The following is a 27,573-nucleotide window of genomic DNA, read 5'->3' as shown; positions in this document are numbered from 1 at the left end:
TGAGACATATACTTATATATGTGTGCAGATGTGCTTACTTGTGGGAGGAGGAGGGAATGTATCAAGAGTAATGCCCCTGCTCCTCCCCCAAACAGATAGGTTCTGGATTTTTTTCACAAATGATATTAAATGCCTTTTACCAGTACTTGAGTTAGATATGCTAGGCTATTTCAGACCTAAAAGTTAAGACTCTTGTTCAGCTTTTCAGAAAGACTGTCAGAGACAATATCTATCTAATCAACAGCAGTGTAAGTAGATGTTATCAATTTAGGGTGCTGTATTTTCTCTGGGGACCAGATTGAGTGTGACCTTCCTGCAGAGGTACAAGGGGCTTGTATAAAAGACTGAATGATTGCTGTCAGTGCTCTGTAGGATGCACAGTCTTCACTGGCTTTTCTCTCCAGGGGCTGCCTACATGTTCAGGCCTCAGGATGGGCACTGAGGAGGCACATTAAAAAAAGCAAGCTGTTGCTCAAAAGAGTATCAGGCAGTAGATATGCTATCTTGTACTCGCTGAAGGGGAAAGAAGCTACAGTTTTTTGCTGTGCTCCTTACATTCCTTGAGTCCTGCTTTTGTCTTTAGTATTCTTAACTGTATATTTTTTTCTTTTATTTTTTTAAAATTTTAGCATTGAGGTTCAAGCTTTTTGGCTCTAAATCAGACTTCCAAAAGGACCTGAGAGTGATTTAGTAATCAGGAGATATTAGCAACTTGGAATCCCTTTTAACTGCTCTGTGTATTTAAATCGTACTAAGGATGTGTTTTCCCACATTGTATACAGATTAAAGGAAAAGAAGATTCCGTTAATTTTCAAATGAAAACTGAACTGAGTTGTTGAGGAAGCATAAGAAAAAGGCCAAATATCATTAGATTCAGATGAGAAATCTGGGAACAGCTCTGTTGATTCCAATAGGTGCCATATGGAAACAAAATATATACATAATCAGACTGGGTTTTTGGTTGCATTGTACAATGAATTTTAACAGTGTTAAGTGTTTATCTTTGATTTAGAGCACTTCCTTATTTGGGAAGCCAATAGAGAAGTGTTTTAGAAGTAATATCAGGAGTACTAAGGGCTGGACAGACAGAGCACTTTTTTAGTTTAACACTTGTTGTGTAGTGCTGCTGGTGGGAGAGAGAAAAAATTGTCCTTTTTGGCTGAGGTTTCTGCACTCTGGTAGTCTGAGACCAGGCGGTTTTCTACTGAAGATGAGGAAAGACAGTAAAGAGCAATTCTTTTCTTTTTTTTTTTCCTTTTCCCCTCTTGACTACTTTCTATCTTGTCCCGCTTTTCTTGTTAGGCAGGAATGGGTTGACAGAAACAGTGCCCAGTTGCATCAAAATGATTAGTAGAAACCATGTTACTGAAATCATGTTTCCTTTTTTTAAAAAGGGGGTAGAATTTTTTTGTGTTGATGGCTCAGCTGCAAAGGTGTTGCAGCCTCTTCCAAAGTTAAGTTGGGTAAACTGGGGGAAGTTAATTGCATACACTTCGTGATAATGTAGACACCATCCCTGGAATTCCCTTGGATGCTCATAGGGAATTCTGGCATGGACAACTATTTCTTCCTTCAGATGGAACTGAGGAGGAGGTCAGTGTTGCAATTGATAGGGGTGGGAAAAGGAAGAAAGGAAACACGTCATGAACCTGAGAAACCACATTCAGAGACTTAAGTGAAGCGATGTTCTGGTTTTGATTTCTCATTTATGGATATTTGAGATAGCATTAAGATCCTCTGATTTTGCCCTGAGAATCATTGTTCTGGTGATGAGTATGTTTGACTTATTCCTTCAGAACTTGACTTTGTAACTGTTCTTTCCCTGTATTCTTCCAGGATATCAAACTGGCTTAGGTCCATGAAGACTGTGCTGGTATCAAGCTCCCTCTGACTTGCCTCCAGTTCTCAGGAGCAAAGGTACAGTTAACAGAAGTAAGTTAAAATCCACTTACTGAATCCTCTGAAGGAAATGAAGACTTTAATTAATGCCCTCTCCTTTAAGTGACAGTCTCTGGCACATTTCTTCTCTCCAAGTTGCTTGGTCCATGACAGCAGGCTATCAGCAATAGAGAAACGAAAATCCAAAACAGTGAAGTCACTTTGAAACTACAGTGAAAAGTTAATGAATAGAGCACTTACAGGACAAATACCGATGCAGGCTGTGTGTGTCAGGAAAGCACTTTGAAAGTGAAAAGTGTCCCCCTGTTGGTTTGTTCTCCTTTTAACTGATCTCTTTGAAAATCCGCTTGGAATCACACTTGAACTACTGTGATAAAATATGTTTTCATTAGATAAAGTTGAAATAATACACATTTAGCAATTGTGAGTGTTGCTGGAAATAGGAAGCTCATGTAGCAACGAACACAAATTATCATTTTTTGCTTCATCCTAAGGGCAAAGTACCCTTGGTGCAAAGCCCAGGGGACCTATATAGTCATTAGCAGATGGAGGGGGACATTAATCTTCTACCCACAAATCTGCCCCGGCACATAAAGCAGGGAGCGTCTGTTGTGAGGATTGCTAGAGGTTGTATTAAACACGATAGTTTATAATCACAATGCTAACCACTCTTTCTGTTCATTGCTGTGTCTTCTTGGTACTCTATGTCTCTGGATTTCACTTTTTCTGTCTCTATGTATAATAGAGAGTGACAGTATCTTCTTCGTTTTGAGATGCTGGCAGAACATCTTCCAACACTCTTAAAATCTCTCTTACCGTAAGCGCTAGAGTATATTTGGATATACTTTAAGTACTTTTTTTTTTGCATAGGGAGAAATGTATGATTTTTCTGTGTCATTCAGTCTTTCGCATTTGGCAGTCAGCTAGGAGACAGGCATGGTTAATGAGGTATCTCAGCAACGCGTTTTTATGGGAGCATAGTTAAAGTTAGGAGTATGTCCAGTCTCCAAACTGCCTAGTGAGCATTCTGTATTTGGAAATAAATGCCAGCTGGCAGTGGTTAAGGAGTGCATGCTTATTCTGCTCATGATAGCCAAAACATGCTCCCTGCTGTGGGCTTTTGGCAGCTTTGCACTGGCAAAATGTCTCAAGTGCCAGTTGTATGTCCTCCTTTCCTCCTCCTAACTGTGTCATGTAAGACGTGATTTAGCCTAAATAAAAATGTGTCTCTGTTAGACTTGGTAACGTATGGAAGAAAGAGAGTGCTTGTTTTCAAAAATCAAATCTTTCTGAAATACCTGTAGTGCATTATTTCTACAGTGGAAATAAAAAGATAAATAATGTCTTCCTATACTTGGTGGCAAATTGACCATACATCTCTGAAGATCTGATAATTTTTGTGACACCAATTTATAGGCAAACTGCACTTCAAATTTTGTATAGCTTATTCTCAGTGAGAGAGCTTGTTGATTTGAAGCTCTAACTCTACTTATCTGGTCAATGTATTAATTACACTGATGGTCAAATTAATTGTATTAATTTGTGGTCTGAATGTAAGTATCACCACTGCTTTCTTTTTGTTGAATGGTTTTAAGTCAATAAACATTAAGTGTTACATTTTATTGAAAAGATACTTTATATTTAGGCAGAGTGACTTTTACAGTCAAGTGTTGCGAATAATAGAATAGTTTGAGTAGCAAGGGACATTTAAAGGTCGTCTAGTGCATGTGCTTAGTTGAATTATTTGAAGCACTTCAGGAGTTGTGCTACATTAGATACAAGTTCTTAAGGATCTTAAGGTAAATAAATCCAGTCTACATATCTTTGTAATTTGTTTCTTTAGTAACAGGTTAAAAGAAACACAGTTTGACAAAAAAGGCAAACAAAACACTGAAGATTTTCAATACAATACTCAAACAACTGCATTTAAGGTCAAGTCAAATGTAGGGTAAGCAAGTTGTGCTTAGAACTTGGATTTAGAATTTCTTTGAGTTGGTCTCTCACCTCCTTTGTTTGTAGCAGATCTCAGTATTAGAGAAGATGATAATTCTCAAACAATGAAAATGCCTTTTTCTTTTCTAAATCAATGAAATTAAGATCTAAGTTCTTAATCTTAAGACATGGATATGTTAAAGAAATGGAAATCTAAAAATCAGGTTATCTTTTCCAAACTGGGTTCATTAGGAAAAAGGGGTCACCTTGACAAAATTCTGAGCTTCCCAAATCTAGGATCTCACAACCACTGAAGAAGGGAAGGAACAGTATCTTGTGCAAAGTGCTAGGTTTTCAGTTACTGTGCTTCCACTTATCTGCTGAAACCTGCCTGCAGTAGCTGATTTAATGCTCCTGTTGCCCACTCTACTTTCACAGTAAGAACAATCTGCATTTCCCAGGAAGGAGGTAAAAAAGAGGGCGTTACTGTGACTCTTTCCTCAAACCCCTAAGCTTATCTCAGCAGCCTGATATCACTGTCACGTAGCTTTGTCTCTCTCTCTCTCTGTCGAGAGGAACTCAATTCAATTGCTTTTAACAGCTGATCTAAAATAGTGCAGGTTTCCTTGTAAGTACTTTGTCACATGCATAATCCAGCTATATCTTGGATATCCAAGGGCATGAGCACCTTTATTAAGGTACCTGAATGGCTTCATCATTGTCTGTGTTGTGGTGGAGTTGAGAATCAAATCTTGCTGTGATCTGTGTTGACAAAGCACTGCTGCATGTTGGTTAACGTATTCATGCTCTAAAAAAGCCTTGGGTATGTCATGCAAAAAAGGTATTTTAGAAAGTAGGTTGCAAAATCAAACCCTCAAAAGTTGTGAAATGTCAGATTTGTTATTTTCTTCTGTGCCTGTAATTGATGCAGAAATATAGATCTTGCAACTTCAATTTGATCACATCCTAATTGGATAACTTATGTTAAAAAAACGTGTGGCATGGCCGTGTACTTTGTAAATAGCACAGTACCATTTGTGTAGGAGGAAGAACAGTATTCACAGAAGAATGATTATAGAGTTTGGTGCTAAGTTATTATGTACATGTCGAAGATAAACAGAATCCGTTCATCAGAATTTAAATTCCATGTCAGCTAAATATATTTGCATTATATAAACTTTGTGTAACATAACTGTTTTCAGTGAAGTTTCTCCCATTTATGCTGGTGTTGAATTCTGCCTCTAGTCAAGAAGAACTTTTAGAAAAAGTTCTGCCAACACAGTTTGTCTCGGAACAGCTTTGAGGCTTGCCAGCAGTGTTATTTCTTTTGAGTTGTAGGAGCAGCTCTAGTTACATGCCAAAATACGGTCTTATTTTTAAACTGAAAAATAAATGAAACCTATGTAGAAATGGAAACTTCATTGAATGCCAAATTCTGACCACGTTACTCCCATTGGAACCACTAGGACCAATTTTGCAATCTGCGCTGTCTTTATAGCATTAAGAGTTATTTCGCAATGTGGGAAATACTGGAAGAAATGAGTGTAAAAAAGGCAGGAAATCTGCCAATGTCCATGTCTTTTTTAAAAAAGTAGTTATAACCTACTTGCTGAGATATGTCTTATGCAGATACCAAATTTAAGCAGACTTAAGTTATGACCAGCCAGCTTCCATTTTAAAAGTGCTATTCTGTAGAACAGAGGCAGATTGAAAAATTTGGGTACCTAAATATTTTCAAAATAATCATAATTATATTATTTTGGCCTGTTTTTTCAATAGTAAGACTTAGAAGCTTGGAAACTCTGTCTGTCAGTCTTCTTTCCTTCCCATTTTCTTTAATTTTTAAACTGTTTCTCCAATGACCAAAGCAGAATTTTAAAGTTAGTTCCAGTAAAATAGGGGTTAAAACGGATGGAGGGGTTGGGAAGGAGAAATACAGTATTCAAGAGGTGATTGGTTTGCTCTAGGAATATCTTCCTCAGATACTAACTCTGGTAAAAAAAGGCCCAGGTGTTTTGCCTCCAGCAGTGTGAAAGCACTCAAATCCATTGAGGGCTTTGAGAAGAGGCTCTAGTGATTTTGGACAGTTGTTGAATTTCAGCTTGTGTGAAAAAGATAGAACAGGTATGTTATCTCACCATTCCACAATAAAAAGGAGGTAAAAATTTATGTTATTAATCCAGAAGAGTTCCTGAGTATATTGTATCTGGAGGCCGAACTTGGTCTCAAGCTTAAGTGTTCAGAGCAGTTGCCAGAGGTAAGTATAATTGAGCTGAGCTCTGCGAATATGAGAAAGCAGTAGCCATTCTACCGTTTTGAAAGCATATTCAGCCAGATAGTACAGGTTAGCAAAAAATCCAGTAAAACCTGAAATGTTCACTTGTTTTGACCACTGAACAGTTATTCTCAATGCATCACCAGGCAGCTTGGTCCTTCTGTGCCTGACTGAAGGATATATTGCTTAGCACAACTCTCTGTGCACTTGACAGTAAGTTGTTTGTAATCAGTGCAGCTGAGCAGTGTTATACTGACTTTCAAGGTTTTTATCACCACTTCTCAATGATTATTCGTGAAGAGCATTATTAGCAGTGTACCTGCTAGGGAATGCATAGTGTTTGAGGGTGAAGTTGGTAATTTGTAGGATTACAAAACAGAGGCCAGTCTGATGGACTGCCCTTCCAAACTTGTTTCCTGGTACTGAACCTCTGATCAGTTTGTAATCTGCAGAGCAAAAGCTCTTATTTGAGGAACTAAATTCACCTTGGGTGAATTCCTTCTTAAACTGGAAAATGGGCATGATGGATATATGTTCTGAGCAGATAGCCCCTTTACTCAGGTGGCAAGTTTGAAACATAAGCTTTCTGTTTTGTACATTTACCCTGCTTTTGAGATGGAATCGTGGCACTGCTTCTACTTGAAATTGTCTAATATTTCCTACTTTTATCTCAATTCATAAGATGGATCTTCATTTTGTGCCTAATGGGAATTAGTAATAGTCTTCTGTAGGCTTTCTGGTAGGGCATGGTCAGCCCTAGGGATCCTTGACTGTAGTAATCTCATTGACAGAAGATGTAACTTGCCATAAATTGAATTTCCTTTTTCTGAAGCCTGAAATGACCAGTATCTATGGGTTTTAGAAAGAAGATGAAGATTCAGGGTGTAAAAAGGCAGAGATGAAGATGTAACTGGAGACTGACTGGATTTGGTGCATAACTTGTATTTTTACAAAGCTTAATTTTTACTTGGTGTATGTAGTGGGTGTTGAAGGAGGTGGCAAAGAAGCTACTTTCTACTACTTGGTTCTATAATTATACATACAGTGACTTTGTTATAAGAAACATCAGACAATAAGTCTTGGTGATGGTTAAGTTAATTCACTTTCAGAAGTTCAATAATTCATCTGAGAAGTGTCAGCAGCTGGGTCTTGTTAATGGTAAGCCTTTCATTTCTGTTAAATCAATTGTGAATAATAGGATCCTTCAGAGAAAAATGATGAAGTAAGCATTGATTTCCAAATTGGGTGTCTGATATTGGAGCATTAATAAAATCTAGAGCAAGCAGGCAACTAGGACCTCATACACTCTTATCACCTAAGTAGTAATCAGAGAAAATCAATTTTTTTTTTTTGTATGGTGCTAGATCTGTTAGCATTTCATTTGTCGCCATTCATCATCATGTCTATAATTTCATTTTGATAATTGCTTGAATTTTGGGGTGCTTAATAGTATGCATTGAATCGAGCATCTACTGTCAAGCTTTTCTGAAACAGATGTGGCATTGCCATATTGTCTATTGTTTTATACCTGTCTTACTATTTTTGGACTATTGATAGCGACGGTCAAAGTAAATTCTATGTATTTTCAAATGAGATCAAATAATTTTCTTAAAGGAATTCCATGTAGACTTCCTGGAGTCCTCTGTTATTCTCTTTTCCTAACTTATGATCTGTGTTGTTTGCTTTTATGCAGTCTCATTCAGTCTCACAGGGGTGTTACTAACAGCTCCAATAACAGTGGTGAAACTCTGTTAAAGAGGAACAGTTGTAGAGAATACCTGCAGAACAGTCAGACTCAGGGCATGGCTTCCTCTGCAACATCTAGCTTGGTCTGTTGTTCCCCAGCTACAACTTCTGGCTCTGAACAGTTTGTTTCAGCCTGTCTTGTACTGTTGAAGAGGGCTGTGGATGCAGACATGGGAGACCAGTGCTGACATGGCTACATTCTGGCCTTTGATGGCTTTAATTCAGAGGACCAAATTTTCGTGACAGCAGCGTTAGTGAATGATCTGAGAGGGAGCAGTTGATGGTAATACGTTCCACCAAGCCATTTGTGGGTGGGATGTATTGTACTTGCATGCCTTGTACTTCTGGCCTCAGAGTCAGTCAGGTTTTGTGTTGCAGTGTGAAGGTTACAGACTTGTGAGTGTGGGATTTATTTGTTTAATTGTTTTTAATAGCATTTGAAGACTGGGTTCAGTGGATGTTTAGAGCTACTCAGTGCCAGCTTTTGCTATCCAGTATTGTGCTTACCAGTGATCCCATTTTGTTTAAAGCTGTATTGATTTCATATGGAAACCCACATACAATCAAATCTGCTTCCTGTTGAAGTCAATGGCAGTTGAGGCTAAAACTGGACCATGATTTGGCCCATAAAGCATAGCAAGAAAATTTAACAGTTATAATAAAACTCTTAAGGCAAATAAAATGTTCTAGCAGGTGTTCATAAATGTGCTTTATGCTCATAGACTCTGTTAAATGCTAATACTAAGGTCCTGCAGAAGCTGCACGTAAGGACTGAGTGAAGGAAGCAAATGTCTGTTAAATGTGCTGTGCAATATTGTAGCAAAGGTGGGTGGCAGTACAATGCCATGCTACCTATTAGACTGAAATATGAAAGCTATTAGAGATTCTGCTGAATTTTCATTTTGTGAGGGAGTAGTTTTCAAGTGAGAACATACCGTATAAAAAAGCCATGTGTTGTGCAAAACTAGAAGCATCTTTGTCAGTGTATGCAGTTTTCTTGGAGGTATGCAGTGCTTATTAAGGACAACTGCTAACATAGTGTATTAACAGTAAATTTAAAATAAGACAATCCTTGTGAGGAAAATAATAGCTGAGCAGCAGCTTTATTTTTTGTATATTTCATTTTTCTTGAATTATTTTCTTTTTGTGCCTTAGATGAACCCACAGGCAGAAGTCCTATCATGACCTAAAATATGTTTTGAGGATAATGGGTGTTGGCAGGATTTTATATTTAGATCTCTGTCTTATGTTAACTCCTTTTTTTTTTAAATTTATTTATTCCATCACTTCACTATCAAGGCACAGTGAGGTCCAGTTTAGATTTCCAGGAGCTTTCTGGCCTTCCTCCTTTCTGTCTTCTAGAGGAAGCATCTGTTGACTTTTTCAGCAGGTTTTGCAGCATGCCCTGAAAGCTGGAGGCTTATATTGGCTTGTTTTCTTCTAGCAGTTAATTTCATTAGGATTCAGGTCAAACCCATGGGACAAAAAATTACCTGTGTGTACTGGAGTCAGTTGCTACAATGACACCACGAGTGTGGAAGTCCTTGTTAGAATGTGTTTTGTTGGTGTTTGAGTAATTGAGTATTGTGTCATCAATACTCAGTTACTGTCTTGCAGGATAAAAGCAACCACATCAGAAAGATACTCTTTCACAGTTAACTTCTGAATTTTCTGTGCCAGAAAAGAATGCATTAGGTTGGAAAACAATAAGATAGAGGAGTGAGGGTAGGGCTTTCACACGGTGTTTTGATCTACCAAGTTACAAGTATCACAACCATTCCTGTAGTGCATGCTGCTGTTGGAATGTCCACAAAATGTCCGAAAGACTTCCACTGTTTCTTTGGTCTTGTCCCAAAGTGTTTGTGTCTTTTTTTTTTTTTTTTTTTTTTTTTAAGCTAACAAGAGCAGTGTTGTCTTGGGAAAACTTGTTTTGTTCCACCTTGTAAAAAGGATTGACATATATGCACTTAAACAGTGAATTCTCATCACTTTCTTTCTCAGCAAAATCACAGGGACCTCTTTCTCCTCTATATTAGTGTTGCACTAGTGTGCTTATGGATTTCAAAAGTAAGGCTGATGGTCATCATCAGCCAGCATGCTGGGAGCTTCCACATATAATAGAGTATCTTTTCTTTCAATCCTTCTAGGACAAGGAAACCTAATAGAGGAGGAGGGTGGGAAAAGACCAGAAATTTTTTAATCAAGTGGAAAATATCTGTACTTCTCTTGTAAATTGTGGCACTTCTAGCAAGGCAACAATAGTGATATTCATGCAGAACTTTTAATGCCTTCAGTACATTACAAATGCATTGTGTGATAATTAAATGTTAATTGAGGCCATTATTAGATGAGTAGACTATTTATATAACAAAGTTATTTGAAGTAATGACCCATGAATGAATTTTGTTTATTAACTTCCCCTATGTTCATTTTTCTATATCTTCTCTTATTGCAGAGAAGGATTTTTAAAATAGAAGGCTCTCCAATGACATAAAGACCTGCAACATATGTGTTACCTATAGTGTGTTTTGTTGATTTCAAGAATGAAGCAGAATACAATCAAGACCTGTGGAAGATGTAGTTTTAGGTGAATTTCTAACTGAGGAAAAAATAAAAAGACAGAAGAAAAGGATATTTTCTTCTGTTTTAAAACTTGCATAGATTGGGTATTTAAATGGTCTCCCCTACTTTAAGGATGAGAAACTAAGGAAAGGAAAGTGATTTACTTTGCCTGGAATTATGAAGGGAAGTCTGGCAGACATGGAAATTAAATTAGGATCCTCTAAATGTCAGACCAGCTCCATAACTACCAAAATATCCTTCCCTTCTCTTCTAAAATGTCTGTCAGAAATGTATAGTAAAGTTTAGATTTTGTAGGATTTCCATAGGACAACTGCTCTGTAGCCTCCAGGGTGTGAATAGCCACAAAAGAATTCTTCAGCCTTTGAAGTTGAGAGTACTGTATCTGTTATTAAATCTGAAAAAAAGACCATCTTAAGCCAACATACTTGTAATAATATTTTGAATTCATTCTCTAATTGTTTAATGGAATTAATATGAGTATTTTAGCTGTACAGTTGGACAGCTGCAGCAGGATGTGATTTAACCAGGACACTGACTCTTCTTTCAGCACATTCTGGCAAACTTTACAATATATAACCTTATAAAAGTCCCATTTACCTGTCATGTAGCTTTCATACACTTCCTTCATTTGCAGTTATTTATCTTTTTGCTCTTTTAAAACCAAATTGAAATTGCTCCTCAATTCTTGGCTATGATAAAATACCGTGCAAGGCAAAAGCCTTCAAGAGGTTTCACTCTCATGAAAGATACTGGGACTTTGCCTAAGCAGTGGGTACCTGACAAGCTGCAGCACTAAGTTGTGCAGTGTGTAGCTATACTACCCTACTGCCCATATTTTCATCACATCTTGTCATGCTGAGAGACCATTTTTGCAGTTCATTCTTTTGCTTGTTGGATCCAAACTCTGTTTCAAATACTTTTGTTCAAGTAAGGAAAACATGGAATCACACAACTGTTTGGATGTGAAGGGACCTTAAAGCTCATCTAGTCCCAAACCCCTCTCATGGGCAGGGACACCTTCCACTACACCAGGTTTATCAAAGCCCTATCACATCTGGCCTTGAGCACTTCCAGAGATCCACAACCTGTCTGGGAAACCTGGTCCAGTGCCTCATTATTGTCACAGTAAAGAATTTCTTCCTAATATCTGATCTAAACCTTCCCTCTTTCAGTTTAAAATTGTCACCCTTTGTCCTGTCACTGCATGTTCTTGTAAAAAATCCCTCTACAACTCTGTTATAGCCCCCTTTAGGTACTGGAAGGCTGCTCTAAGGTGTGCCTGGAGCCTACTCTTCTCCTGGCTGAACAACCTCAACTCTCTCAGCCTGTCGTTACAGGAGAAGTGCTCTAGCCCTCTGATCATCCTTCTTCTCTTTGGGGCCCTGGAGCTGGATACAGTATTCCCAGTGGGTTCTTAAAAAGGTGAAGGAGAGGGTGAGAACCAGTTATCTGCAGATCCACAATGAACTCTCATTTTCTAGTACAAACTGTTTGGATTTTGTTTCAGGTGTACTGTATGCTTATGAACTCCTGTAACCATTTATCATCCACTAATGCATTGCAGTACCTTTAAGCTCTGGACTTTTGAGCTTTGCCAAATAAATGCAGCAGGAAAAAGCTGGCTGTTTATAAGGAGGGAATATTGTATTTATATAATAACCATAAGCTGGTGATATATAGAGAACATAAAAGTTTAATGAATTTTCAATACCATTGGGTTGACCTGATCATCTATAGTGCTCACCACAGCATGGCCATTACCTTCTGTGCATTGCTTTGTGCCATGCTGGAGGCAGCAGTTAGGAGAGCCATCATCACAGCCGCCTCCTGGGGACGCAGTATGCAGCATGTACCAGTGGGACTCTGCCAGGCGTGAAATTCTGTCTCTACACACGGGACAGGTTTGTGCACTCTTACCAGTTACAAAATTGAGTATTGTCTGCTTTCTTATAAGGTGCCGCTTTCTACGCCTTGGTAACTGTGAGGTGTTCCAGAGTTGCTTAACTGGGAAAGCTTGTACGGCTTTTGTAGGCCATCAGCTTGATTCTGGAGACAGCTGGCTATAGCAAAGAACTGTGATAAATGATAACTTGAAAAAATCACCCATGTGAGGTCTTGAATGAAGTCAAGATTGAAGTAATTTATTCTGGATGATTTGAGCAAAAAGGCAGTTCTTAGCATTTTAAAAGAATACCTTATAAACTCATCTTCTAAAGATAAAAGCTATCAAGCACAAACCCATGATATTACACCAGATAGCAATTACTGTGGTTTCTTAATGTGCTTGTGTTTTTTTGTTATCGCATTTATTAAATGTTTGGAACTTCAGCTGTAGATATTTTTAATCAAAATCAGAATTTTCTCACAAAATGGGTGATTACATCATTTGCACATTTATATTGTAAGACATTTTAACGATATAAGCATTTTTTCATTTAGACAGCAACCATAATAAATTGAAATAAAATTCAGCCTTGATTGATGTTCTATGTGTCATGTACAGGGCAAGTCCCATCTATAAAATGTGGTTTGCCAAGGCAGCAATATTAGTAGCATTTGAATGTTTTTCTTATTAAGGAGAAAAATGGTCAGTAACATCAATACCGTCTGCTCCAAAGACCATGGTAAATGGAAACTGCCTGCAGCACATTTGAATTCCTCACTGTATTTGGGATGAAGGTACAACACAAGCAGTGAAAATTTTTTTTCTAGAAAATTAGGATAGACTATTACAGTTCTTAGGATGAAAGAGAGAGGCTGATTACAACATAATGGAGTGTACCATATTCATCTCTTTGAAATATGACCTCACTCGGCCTTTTCCATTTTACAATCGATTCTCTCATTCCCTTAATGAACCTGTGCGTTCATGAGTCTTCCTTGGAAGTATGCAAGTGAAGTATTACAGCAGCAGAAAGTAATTGTCTGACAAGCAAGTGCAAGTAAAGTGTCTCTCTTGTAGTCTTGTTCAATAACATTATGGACCGTTAATGCATCGGATCAGGTTCCATACTGTTTTGTTAAAAATTATGCAGGCATGTTTTTCTTAGTTGTTCATAGTGTTTCTAAAATGGTAGCTTCAGAAAAGCTGTACAGCATCATCTGGCTCTATTTCTTTGCAAGAACAGTACATGAGTACTGTACAGAGATGAGCTATTGAAAAGGTACTCCTGCAAAGTCAGTTCTCTTACCAGGTACTGAAATTGGATAAATTGTAATATTGTGTTAAAGGAAGAGAAGGGCTTTTTGAGAAGAAGAAAAAATTCATAAGGTTGCATAGACACTGAAGACACCATCAAGATGTAATTTTTAAAGGATCAAATACCTAGCATGTGACTTTTGTATCTGTTGGCTTCTTTAGGCCATCTGTGTGATTACATGTAGTAAGAGAATACTGTTAATTATATTGTATGTTGTGTTTTTGTGTCTTTAAGTGTATTTTGGATGTATTTGGATGTTATATAAACAACCTCTGCAAACATAGATTGTTTATATAACTGTTAACTAATCCATGACTAACATAGAAACCCTTTAGATGTGATTTAAATATATGTATGTGTATGTATATACTTTTATTATCAACCCATAGCTGCTAACTGGCTGTTGATCTTTTCAACTTGCTACAAAATATGAAGCCACCCCCTGGATGATACTCACTAATACCAGATAACCTGGATTGTGCCCAGGATCAAATTGCAAGCATAGAGCTTGCTGCATTCACCACTGGGAAATGAGGAGAGCAGGAAATGTGTAACAGACTCCTGCTAACCCAATCTCGCTCTAGGCAAAGAGGTGCCAAGAGAGCTGAGACTTTCTGGGAACTACCCAGGAGAGTTGGCAAAATCTTATGGAGAGACATGGAGACTAAACCACAAGCAGAATAAACCAGAGAAAATTTGCAGAACCCTGAAAGCCTTTGTAATGACAATTTCATTGAAATTCTAAGCATTTGATATATTGCCACCAGCACTGGTTTGATAAAATGTTGATGAAATAAAGGTTGAGCTCAGAGAAAAGCAACAGCCCTGACTGTTGTGTCCAGAAAACAGCATTTCCTTTTGATCAGGTCAAAGTCAGCGTCCTAAGGTGTGAAAATTGCCTTGACCAGTATATTGCCTTGACCAGTCCATATGTAGGACTATGGACTGTTAGTTTTTTGCAGTTTCCTTAGATTGAATTAATGTAGCTGACTCTACGCAGGTGGAATCAGCTTTTTCCTTTGTTTGATGGAAAACTTGCTGGGAAACACTACATCCTCTTTTTCTGTTGCTGTTTTTTTTTTTTTTTTTTTCATTCAAGAAACCTGCATGATGGTGCCAGGATATTTCATTGTGATAGGGAGTTCACCTGTAACATTAGGGTTTAGCTGAAAACTGACAATTGGGAGTGGTGGGAGTGTTTGGGGTTTTTTTAAACTGTAAGATAAAAAATCCATGCTAATAATTTGCCATTTTTGTTCTCTGGGAAACTGTGACCTGGTTAAAAATTTGATCGATTTAATCTATTAAATTTATTGCCAGGTCTTTATTCTGTCATTGATGTTGCTTGCCCAGGAGTAAGACTTCTACCAAGTGAAGACCTTGATCTTACAGAATATGGTTTTATGTGGAGGAGTCCCAAGAAGTGTGTAGGAGAACCTGTTCTGGTACACTGACTATTGCCTCCTTCAGGACATAAACTCTATTTCTGTTATTTTTGTAATGTTTCAGCATCTTCGTTATCTCATCATTCATGCAGCATAGATGCCCTTCTCTTTTCAACTCCTCGATGTAGAAATTGACTGAGGCCCCATTCAGAAAGCATATATTCAGTGGGAAAACTTAATGTGTGTTTGGTGATTAGACCAAAGCCTCAGCTGATGTCAGTAGGATTGAATGCACATTTAGTTGAGGCTTTTCCATGTTTAGTTGAGGAACGGTTTCATGCTAAAATGCCTTTGAGTAATGAAGAATGAAATGGTGTGTTCAACACTACATCATACACTCTTCAGAGGACTTGTGGATAAGGTTTTTTACCTGTATTAGTGATGAAGATAAGTGAACTGTTTGCTTGTCTCCATCTGATCAAACCCGTATTACAGTAGGTCCTCAGAAAACAGACTGTAAAGAATCAGTATCTCTGTCCTGAACAACTTCAAACCTGTGATAGGACAGCCTCCTGGGAGGGCAGCCAGAAAGCCTGATCCACATCCTGGTGAGCGATTCGTTACCTAGTGTTATTAAGAAAACTTAGAGAGACTCTTGGTTAAGGTCCATCTTTCAGAAGATTCATGTGTGTGTAGATAATTCATGTATTTAGCAGATAACAGGAAAAAGGAACCATTATTTTTCTGCAGAAATTCTGACAATGATGTTCAAGAGTTAAATGCGCAAAGACTTCCTAATTCTCAATTATCTGTTATTCATCTTTTTTTACTACCCAGAGAATTAAAATTACAGTTTTTTTGGTCTCCAGTACTTTAACTTCAAACTTCAAAGGCTATATTTATTTTCTTATTTGTTTTCTGATTTTTATTATTTCACAAGGATCATACATTTTAAGATTTGTACTTTGCAGTCACAGGGCTGAGAAACAATATTTAAGTATGTGAGTGTTAAGGTCTAGCAGCACAACAAAAACCCTGAACTGAAATTAGCAGAGTTGGCAATTCATTAAATGAAATCTGAAGGATTTCATCACTGCAAGGTGGTAGCTCAAGGAAGAAAGGAAGTTACATACATGCAGCCAATCTGACTCTTACATCCAGTGTTTACTATATTGATCCACTCTACAAACAAAATAAAGTACCATTCTTCTTCTTATAATATTCAATTCAGAATTGTTTCTCTTAAGCATATGATTGAGTGGTCTGCATCTTAAGGTACTGAATGGCTTTGTTTCCCGGTTGCAGTAATGTTTCTGGTTTGTCACCTACGCTTGTTGTGATTCTTTCAAGCTTTTGCTGATAATAAGTACTAGAAAGGTGAAACGTATTGCCTCCTTGGATGTATTCAGATGCTGTGCTTATAGCTAAGGAGATCAATGCTATTTTTGGTTTAGCAGACTGCTTCTTAAGATAAAAATGACAGTTTGATACTATTCTTCAAGGAAAAAAGATTCCTATAGGAGTGTTTCAGAATCATTGAGTTTGATGATATTGGATGGAGATACATTAGCTGAAATAAGCAAGGACAAACTGTTTGTAAAAACACAGAAGAAATTCCTCTGTCAAAAAGAGGCAAAAGCAGTGAGAATGGAGTCTAAATGTAGCACTTGTTTCTATAAAATTGTGTCTAACCCGCTGGAGCAATTTCTGACTGTAGGCAGACTACAACCTAGTGTAGCAAAGAACTTTCTGAAATACCGGAAATAGAAGTGCTTCTTTAAATATCTCAGGTGCATTTCTGAACTGACATTTAAATGGACACAGGCTTTGTGTGGAATGCATGTGAGCTATATGAGGAATTGCTGTTTGCAGGTTTTTGGGGTTAGAAGAATGTCACTTGAGACACATGCTTTTTCAACAATGGGAGTGAACTTCACTCTATATATATAGTATTTCAAGCTGCCTTGTTGGCCCAATTTTGGATTGCCCAGCTAAGGACTGAGAAGAAAGAAACTGTATCAGTTAGTGGTGGTAACAACATCCCAGACAGGCTTAGTGAAATATTGTAAGAACTTAATGTTTCACGTCAAAGCATAACCTCTCCTTTTCTTGGTTATATTACTGCCTATTGAAAGGGTTTGTTGGATCACAGGACGTCTGGGGCCCTTTTCTTGTTCAGAGTAGATTTCTCCTGGGAAGACAGGTAAAGAAAGGTATGCAAGATGAGAGACTATAATAGACTGTGTCTTATTATGAGTGCTTCTACAACTAGGTCTGGTGAAGAAGGTACAGATACAACTAAAGGTAACACAGACTATTATTTTGGATTAGATTGGGTGTAATTTTTTTTCCTAGACTTTCAAAAAGTTCTTATGCCAAACTTCTGTCCTGTAAGAAACATTTCAGAATATCTAATGGAGAAGCATGAGGCAGATTTACTGGAACTGTTCCTTCTGCAGGAGATGCAGTGTACTGTAACTTAGGGTTGTACTGTCTCCTAGGGTGTGTGCAGTGCTCAGAGCTGCTTGGAGACTTAGCAACTTGTACATCATAATAGATTAACAAGAAGATGTAGTAATATGAGTAGTAGACTGAATGTTATTAATGCTGTTGTGGTGTAGTGACTCAAAAGGTGAATAAAAGGATGGTAGAATTTTAGGGTGATAGAAAATGAATTGGATGAAGGCTGAGGAACTTCAGGGGTTATCTAGCTAACCTTTGGGAATAGACATGGTGGTGGCAGATGAAATTCTGCAGCTAACGAATCCAAGTAAAATCCTCTGAATACATAATTTGACCTAATTGCATGTTGCTGAATATTAAATTAACTACATTTGCTGCATTAGAAAAGCAGGCAAGTTAGGCTTTTGTCTCTTTAGAAAAAAAAATACACAAAAAGAAGACAAAATTAACAAAAATAATTTTATAAAACAATAGCAGTATTTTCTGGTTAGTACTTACTACTTGTTTGTATTATATTGCTTTATAACAGGAATTCTTCATTTTGTTCTGCATCACTCTTAAGAAAATACAGTAAAAATAGAGAAGGACTGCAGGATGGTAGAAGTGCTTTGTAGCATTGGAGGGAATTCCTTGTGTCAAGTGACTGAAAAAAATAAAACCAGGCTAGTTAGGTTAGGGGGTGAGCAGTCAGTGGGGGTGAGTATATAAATAAATCATGCACTTTAACTTACAGCAAGAACAAAAAACTGCATTGAAAGGCAATAAATGGAGATAACTGATTTTAAAAGGGTGGTTGTTGGGTTTTTTTGTATTTTTTTTTTTTTTAATAATGCATAATTAACTTTGGGAACTTGTGGCAAACTAGATATGTTGTTCTAAATGCACAAGTTCGAAAAGAAAACCAGACATTTACATGGCTAATTAGAACATACACATTAACAGAAGTTAGGATAAATGCCCTCTTCTACCACAGTGTTTTAAGGCATAGTTATAGGAAAAATCCAAATATCCTATGGCCAGGTTATGCTGTACTTGTGCCTACAGTATACTTTTCTCCTCTGTGGTACTAGTCACTGTTAGGGCCAGAGGTTACATTAGACAGACCACAGTCCTGAGTCTGACTCTCCATTTTGGATGTTGTTTGGTTTGGGGCTGGGTTTTTTTTTTTTTTTTAGGATTCATGTGTTTTTATGCAACTGCAGTGTAGCAGAAAGTACGTAATTCTTCTGTGAACACAGAAGTCTCAAGCTTCTATTAATTCAAAAGGGAAAAAATGGCAATAAAAAAAGATTTTTTTTTTTTTGAAGTTCTTATTCACAGAAGAGGAATTACTTCTGAATGAGGGAAGTCTGTCATAAATACCTAGTGATACATTTATGTAATTGAGAGTGTATTCATGGAAACACCCTCAAGAAAAGAAGATTTTGAGTCATACCAAATAGTATGTTCAATCAAGGATTCACTAAACAGTTGTCGAAAGTGTGTTCCAGGATGAAGGATGCACTTGAATGTATTTATGTATTAACTGACTGTGGATTATTTTTTTTCCTTCCCATGAAAACTAACACTGATTTGGATGAGCCTTAAATCCTAGATTGTCGTGTAGCTTGTGTATTCTTATGAAACAAAATAAATGTGTGGAACTTATTCAAGTCCACTAGCTGTTATAAATATATATGCTTCTCCCAGGGCAATGAGCAAAAGCAGCTACTGCCCATTCATAAATATCTTATTCTTCCTATATGTAATGAGACTCTAAAGACATTCCTGTCCTTGTGGCCAGGGCTGCATTTGCAATGAAACTGCATATATTGTGTAGTGTATAGTTATAGTTTATGACACTTGCTTTTGTTAGGATTTCTTCTGGGTATTCAGCATTTCAGCCACAACTCAGTTTATCTGAAAAATGCAATCCTCATACAGAAATATGTGAGTTGTTTTCTTTTCCCCCCCATGAGGGAAAAGCAGTGGAGTCACAAACACATGATTACACTAATACTGATTTGGAAATTTGTGCAGGATGGAAGTGGAAGTGTCTGGCCTCCCTGAACATAATGTTCCCCATTATTCCTTCATAGCTTTTTATCAGTTGTGGCTTTTTCTATGTTGGAGGATCTCAATGTTTATACAAGGTGAAACTATTTCTATGTGAGCAGCCTCACTTAAACACATGTACTATTGTCATATTGAAAATCAGTAGAAATTACCTGATTCCAAATTCTTCTGCTTATTTAGTGAAAGGACTGGATGTTCAACTCCTGTATGAAATCTTAGTCTGACTCTAGTTGCAAACTTCTGTTTCCTGTCCATGTATTCATCAATAAATAGAGATTATTGCAGAGAGGATTTTGCTGGACCCAGACTCTGGTGCTGATTCGCTTTAGCAGCTTTGTGAACTTCCATCCTTCAGATTCTGTCTGTCTGCTTTTAACTTTTGAACTGGTCAGGAATTTTACCCTTCAGAATGTGACCGTAGGTGGAGCCCTGTGAAAACTGAGGGATTCTATCATAAGAGATTATGGTGAAAATTCTCCAATGTGCATCTATAACTTTTATTGTTAAGGGAAGCTACGTGCTCACTCTGAGGATGAAATAGAGGCTTTTGCTAATATCAAAGATCCAATCAAGAAAGATTTTTTTTTTTTATATCATATTTTTATAAAACCTCCTGCTGCTTCCAAAGAACTGTGCCTTTTGCAAAGCACAGTGATAAGTAATCTTACTTCTTGGGTTGTTGTATCACAAAGAGATATTTTGTACTACTGCATTCAGTGAGACTTGAGAAATTGAGCTGTATTTGATTAGATGGGCCACTAACATTGGGGAAGGCAATGTGCTGGGCTGGTTCTTTACAAGCTTGAGCCTTGGATGCTTTAGCTGGGTAGTTCTCCAACGTATGTTGCTTTGACATGCCCCTCCAGCTACCACACTGGAAGGGTAGCAAGGGTTGAGCTTCAGAGGGAGTGTAAATATAGTGGCGTGTGGGGGTTATTTGACAGATCTTCCTGGTAAGAGTGATAATTCCTACCCCATCTTGTAGATTGTATGTAAGGATTATAATTTCTTTTGCTTACTGAAAGTAAACACATTTACTGAGAGTACTGTAGCAGATCTGTAAGATTCTGTTTTGTCTTTGAATTGGAGTAAGGTTTTATTTTTTTCTACAAAACTGTTAAAAAGCAGTCCAGGTGTTTAATACTCTCTGAAAATATTGCTCTTTGTGAATAGACAGAAATTAATTTTAAATAACCATGTTCTATTGGCATATAGTTTTGAGAACTTCCCCTTCAACAGCTTAAATTTTTCTCAAAGATAAAATTACTGGGGGTATATGGGAGGATACTTTTTCCTGTTTTTTTGAGGAAATTATAGTAAAAGATGCTGTAACTACTGCTGGTGTTTGGTGAAGGAACTAGGTATACTATGCCAGAAACAGGAACTGCCTGATAAACTGGAAAGAAATGAAATTGTAGCAGTGATATTGCAATGGCCATATAGAATCAGTTCCAGAGCATTTACACATGAAATTAATTTTAAGCTCATGCATTTCAGATTAGTTTTAACAGAACTAATCGAGGACTTAGCTAAAACTTTAAGTGCTCTACTGGTTCTGGCCATATTAAAGTGATTTTTTGTGATAAAGTACTTCAAGCCTAAAATGTCAGTCTCCTTAATACAGCTCCTTTGACTGGAATGCAGTGGATGTGAAGAAGAGGAGGAAAGTGCCCATGTGAACACAAGATGCTGTTTGTGCCAGGTGAGCACTTTGGTGATGGGTGAAGGTCACGGTCCATCCTTGCGCTGTGGTACCCACCCCCATGCAGTCACAGGGCAATGCTCTCCAGCCCATGGTTTCCAGCTGGGAGAGCTAAGACAAAATGCAGTGTAGTTTTTTAGCAGGCTGAGATGTAGGAGGACCTTCTGAGGGTGGATGCTTGCTTGGGTTTGCTTTACAAGCTCCCAGATTAGGTAGGTTAGTTATCAGACACCAAAAGAGCGAAAACAGGAAGGCAATAAAGCAGTTCGTGCTCCCCTAGCAGTTCTTGTTCCCTTTATGGTTCTATTGGCTCAGTGTTGCCTAAATTCCTCTGGGAAGGGTGGTGTCACTTGCAATGGTAAAACATGTGATGAGAGTGCAGTTTAGTCTGTGTGCTCTTGGGTGGTGTTTGTGAGCTCTGGAAAGAAGCAAGTTAATTGAGAAATGAACCACAATGTGAGGGTGGTCTGAAAGATCATTCCCGAACTCCCTGCACTGCCTCACTGCACCTCCTGTGTTGTGTTGCTAATGTGAAGGGCTGCTCCTGGCTTTCTGTGTGTGCTGTCAGGGTGGGTGATGAGAAAGTGGACAGTGATTTGAGGCGTTCAGGCAATGGCTGACATTTGAGGAGCCCATGAATATTTTTGTCATGTGTTATTTTATTGCCATTACTTTTGGAGATGTGCTTACACTCACTGGAAACTTTGTGGTGCATAAAATGTACGTAGAATTTTCTTTCTTTCTTGTTATTAATAACTTACATTACTGAAAATGGGAGACCTTACAAGAAGTTTTTTGATTTTTGGATGCAGAACTATTTGGTTATATTTTCAGGCACATTTTCGTTTGGCTTTAGATTCTTGTCCAGATACCTGAAGTCATCAGTATAAGATCAATTTGTAGGGCTTTTTAATGTGGTAGGAGTGAATTGCACTTCTGGAAATGAGAATCCAAAAATTATTTTCAGTTACAAAGAATGCTCCCAATTTCCAGAGAATGTCAACATTAATGTTTGTCATTGAAAAATGCTGTTTTGCTTTTGTTGCTGTTGTTAATATTAAAACTACACTTCTATTACACTGACTGGTATCTTTGCTTTATTTTAATTTCACTACAGTTATCTATAGTATGTTTGTATAACTATTAATGGAAACATATTTTTGTGATATTTAGTGGGACTTTTTTTTAGTTAATTTTTTAAAGATTTTTGAGATTATTTGTGCTTCTCTAAATCGAAGGAATTTGTGTAATGATTTATGTGAATGGTGGAGTTACCTTGTACATTTTGAAATAAGCAGTAACACTGCTAATTAAATATTAGTCATGTAGGCTGGGCCATGCCAAAACAACTTGAAATTTGCTTGTCAAATATATGAATGCTCTTTACCTGGAAAATAATGATGAATACAAGGAATTGAAAAGCTGCTAAGATTGGAAGGAGAAGTAAACTCAACTGAACAGCTCCCTTAGCTTTTAGGGCTATATTTGATAGGATAAGAATTAAATTTTTTGTGTTTATCTTAAGTTACTGAAGGCATCAGAATCCATGGCTCCTGGTAGTTCTGGTCTTCAAATTTCATAGTGAAATCTGAAAAAGTTATTTCCTCTTCATATTTTAGGGGAGGAACCAAGAGAGTAATTAACTATACACATCCTGCGTGCCCTACTTGTAAATAAAATATCTATAACATTATAATATAATAAAACATACTATAATATTATGTAAACAATGGATGTTATTTTCCTCAGATTTGAGTATTTGTAGGTCTGATTGTCTCCTTTATGTTAAAAGTATTTTGTTCTACCCTTGATGCCTTGACAATGTAAAGGTCTTAAGGATCCCTTTCTTTTACTGCAATGATGGAAAGCACCCTTATTAATACAAGTAAAGATTTGGCTTAAGGTTTTAAGTTGTAATCTCCTTTGTGTTTTTGTGTCTCATTTTGTTTCTTTACATCCTTTTTTATGCTTTGTCTCTATTAAAAGATAGCCGTGGGAAGGATGCACGTCACTCATGTGCTCTGAGGCTAATAGTGCTGTTTCCCTGCAAAAATGTCATTTGTGTCACTGCATATTGTGCTCTTATATATTATTTAATTCTGTGGCCTCAGTTCACCGTGCCTTTCCAATTGTCCATTAACTTTCATCTTCAAGCAGAGGCAATCTCTGCTGCATGGACAGTAGGAAGAATGCTCGATAGAATTGAAATAGGTCTAAAAAATATCATACATTGTATGTTTGGCTCCTTATATACAGTTCCTTTTAATAATGTTAATTAATGCCATACAACCTAGGAGGTAAAAGTCAAGAGTTGAGACTGGGGGAAGGAAGGGACTAAAGAGGAAGGAAGAGCAAGCCTTTCTGGCTGGCACATACCAGGAAAATACAATGGTGAAAGTACTGTTTCAGGTTCTACCACCTTACCATGCAATTGCTCTCATTCAGTAACTGAGTGCAAACATGAGCATAGCACTTTGGGTCTGTTTCATTTCTTGTCACAGCAAACCAGTTCCCATCTTTGGTTGTTTTAACACTTAGATAACTACCAGTGGTAGTAATTTTAGAAAAATTTGAGTTATCTGGCCAAGTTAAGACATCAGCTTAGTACTTTACTCCTTCTACCTTTGAAAATTGTGAGAGATGATCAGACAGCATTTTCAACAAGCTGCAAGGAGAATTTGAATAAAATTAGTAACCTGAATATAGTTAAAATAATAAATTTGCATGGATCTTTATTCTCATCTATAGCTGGCTTATTCCTTTTCATTTGGGTTGGTTCTTTTTCTTCAGACAGTGGAAAGGCCTGCTATGAAACTCACTGATGATGTCACTGCAAACTTGTCTCTCAGCAGCTACCAGTTCAATCTTAAGTGGTTCCTCCCTCCATGATCTCCCTTCCCACCATCTTTTTTTTGGCATTACATGAAGTGCAATAGTTTTTTCTTCTATTCCTGTAAACGCTTCTAATTCCTTTTCACAACTGCCAGTTTTCCACCTTTGTTAAGCTCTTACTGTAGGTAAATGTGGCATGTTCACGGCTCATTTTAAGATTTAAAACAAATTCTATGTCAGCAAACTGCTGTTCACACATTTAGAGCATGTTTCAGGCTACAGTGTTGTTAGGGATGAATCCACCTAACAACAAAAGGTGCAGAACATTTAGAGGGACAGGTTTAGAGCTGAACTGAGCGGTGTCTTTCAGTGAAAATGGTTTTGCCTGTTTAACCCAGCTCAGCATTTGGTCCTTATTACCAGATTTCTGCATGTCTTTATACCTTTTACAGCACACTATTAGTTGTTTTCTAACTGAGATCATTAGTAACTTGTCACGGCTCACTCTTAGGAGACATGTCAAATGCCAGCTCTGCTTGTTTAGTGTATTTGGCTTGCTTGGCAGGTTCTTAACCACAGGGTGCGGGATTTTATTCAGACAAATTACTGAGCTTTTACATTGCTGAAGTTGCCTTTAGGAAAGGGTTTTCCTGAAGAGATTTGACTGTACTAACAACTTTGAGAAATGTATAGCTGGCTCCATAATTCACTGTTTGTTCTGAAAGTAAATGACAGTGAAACTATTTCAAAGTATATTCCTTCCTTAATGTGGTATCATTGATTCCAAATTTTTCTTTTTTTCAGTCTAAATAATGCTGCACTGAAGAGCAAAGTTATTGGTTGCACATATAGGCAGTATACTTCAGAAAGAATTTTTGCTGTTACACACATGCCAGTCTATTCCACTTCCTTTGATCTGTGGGAAAGCCAGTTAAACTTCCGAGGGAAATTGAATTCTTGGATGCTGTGGAAACTCTCCTGGAACTCTGTTCGCTGTTGACACTGGGAGCTCTTCTGTGCATTTCCAATAGTGTTTCATCTAGATCTGTACAACTAATTAATTAACAATTCATTAATAAGTAACAGACACAACTGTTGATCCTGAAGGCTTATCTCAGGGGAGTGAGAGAACCTACTGCCAATACATGGATGCTGGCTCTGATCCTCTCTGAATTGGTCATACCCTGTGGTGGGAGGGGGGATGCCTACAGTCACTGCTCATAGTGGTGCCTTATTTGAAACAGATGCAGCCTTCCTAGTTGGAAACAAGGGAAGGAGAATTGAATCTCAGCCCAGTCATTTTTAGGGTTGTTGGGCTTCTGTCGCTGAAGGGACAACTGGGGTTAGCATGCAAGAAAGTGGTCCATGGTGTTTTACTTGCTGCAGATATTACAGAGGTGTCCCTGTCCAGGGGACAGCTGAAGTTCTGAAAAGGATATGGATTAATACAATCTGCCATGAATCCATATTCAGCATAGTGTGTTAGCTATAACTGGCATTTCACAGTGGGTTTTGCTTTTATCTTCTGTATGGTTTTCCACCGCACTGCTAAAATCCTGGTGGCTGCAGAGCTTCTCTCTGCATGTCACTGTATATTCTGATTTGAACTGGCACTGACAGGTATGGAGCATAATAACCCACGTTTGATGCAATGAACAAGCGTGCCTTTTGGGCGAGATTTCTATTTCCTTTCTATCCCTATTGTAAGCAGGATTTGCATATTTAATTCTTTTCACTTAGTGAAAAATATATCCCTTTAGATTTGACAGCTTCCCAAAGAATATTTTAGATTTCCCACACTGATTGTGGGCCATATGTTAGTACTAATTATATAAATGAGACATCATAGGATTGTGACATGCTTAAATGTTCAGTGCTTTAAAGACTTATACAAGTGCATGCTAGCTTGGGTAAGTGCTGGAAGAAGAAAAGAGAAGCTGCAGGTTTTGAGCAGATGTTAGCAGCTTGGTAGGGCTATCCGTTGTCTTTATCACTCTATAAGAAGTTGCTGACAATTTGAAGGGCTTGGCAGACTATTCTGAGCTGCCATAGTGCAGAAAATAATTTCATTTTTGTACCTGGGGATGTAACAGAGATTCATTATAAAATATTATGAAATGTGGGATGCAGGTAGCCTCATTTTGCTGTTAGAAGTAAACATTAAATATGTAGCTGTAGTTGGGTGTTTCTGGACTTTTTTTGGTTAAATGTTGCTCTTAGGTGGAATGGCTCAAAGACGTGCTATTGAGAATTTATCTTATTATCATTTTACTAGGAATTAACTGTGAAAGAAAAAAGTAAAAGGAAAAAAAAGGAATTAGTTCGAAGGTCAGAGCTGTAAACTCAAGGCTTAAGCACCAAAGAAGGAATTTTATAAGATACATTTCATTAATGTTAATTGGACAGGTATTATCTGTAAAGTCAATTATACCTTGTACAAGTTTCTAGTAAAAAATAAAAAACCACCAAAACCCAAAACCTAGCTTTTGCTAATGCTGTCATATTACTTTTTATTGCTCAAAGACTCAGCGATGCATACGATGGTAAAGATAGTGTCACAGAAAGTATATTGTAAAGAGGTTTTGTCTTCGTAGTTAAAAATGGAATATGTATGCAGGTTATGCATGCCGAGCTGGTAAGCCAAAATTATGTCTGTAAGCTATTTCTGTACATTTAGCTTTAATGCTGATGCATATTTAATTGCTTGGCCTGTTTTCCCCTCAGCAAGATGTGGCTGTCTTCCACTAAATCAGTGCCTGAAGTCTGCAGCAGCCCAGTTTGATGCTTGTGCTTTGCCTGTGAAGTGCAGTGTCCACATCTGCGAGTAGCAGGTCGATGTAGTCCAGGGGGGAAACTGAAAAATCCACCCTGCTTTTAGAAGGGTGTTTGTGTATGTGTGGGGGGGTTTCTCTGTGGGACTGTAAATGGGGGAATTTACAGTTTCAATGGCTGCAACTGTAATTTCTGTGCTGAAAACAGCAATATACTGTATTTTCCTCTTGTGTTCAGAGACCTTCAACATGAACTAAAATGTTTTATGTTGCTTGTCTATTCAAGCCTAGAAAAGTATTTCACATTTAATGCATTTAATTGTTTTTTAAATTATGGTATTACTTTTGGCTTTCACTTTTAAGACCTGACCTACACTACTTTCTGTGTTTCGTGTCAGAACACGTTTGGAAAAGGGAATCACAAGAAGCAATTAGTAATAATTGTGTTGAAGGATTACTCTATGTAGTTAAATCTCAGGTGCTTTGTGAAAGATGAGTATCATTTAATTTCACATCGAAAAGCACCTGTGGTTTGTAAGTGAAATTTGAGTAGCTGTTTCATATAAAAATCTTTTTTTGCTTTCACATTAATTCAGTGTAATAGCTTAGATGGTTAGTACCAGTAAGACAGGAGGGAGCAATTGGAAAAAAGTTTTGGATTCTTGTATCAGCAGAAAGGTATGTATGAGCAGAGGAGGATACCAGATGGTTATTAGCTTGTATTCTCTAG

The 27,573-nt window shown here is 37.5% G+C and overlaps 1 protein-coding gene across 4 annotated transcripts in view; it reads left to right on the top strand.

The window, feature by feature from the left end:
- Positions 1–27,573, top strand: part of RARB (retinoic acid receptor beta) — a 325,381-nt gene that overhangs the window by 6,073 nt on the left and 291,735 nt on the right. For 3 of the 4 annotated variants that reach the window (XM_050329913.1, XM_050329895.1, XM_050329938.1), the window contains exon 3: positions 1,837–1,932. The gene's annotated coding sequence lies outside the window, so the exon portion shown is untranslated. The remainder of the gene's footprint in view (positions 1–1,836; positions 1,933–27,573) is intronic. The other variant, XM_050329904.1, reaches the window with a different exon arrangement.

Source organism: Myiozetetes cayanensis, unplaced genomic scaffold (assembly GCF_022539395.1).
Source record: "Myiozetetes cayanensis isolate MyiCay16 unplaced genomic scaffold, myiCay2020 scf1, whole genome shotgun sequence".
NCBI lineage: Eukaryota > Metazoa > Chordata > Aves > Passeriformes > Tyrannidae > Myiozetetes > Myiozetetes cayanensis.
Note: the sequence above shows the minus strand (reverse complement) of the source record. Positions and strands in the feature narration are given on the sequence as shown.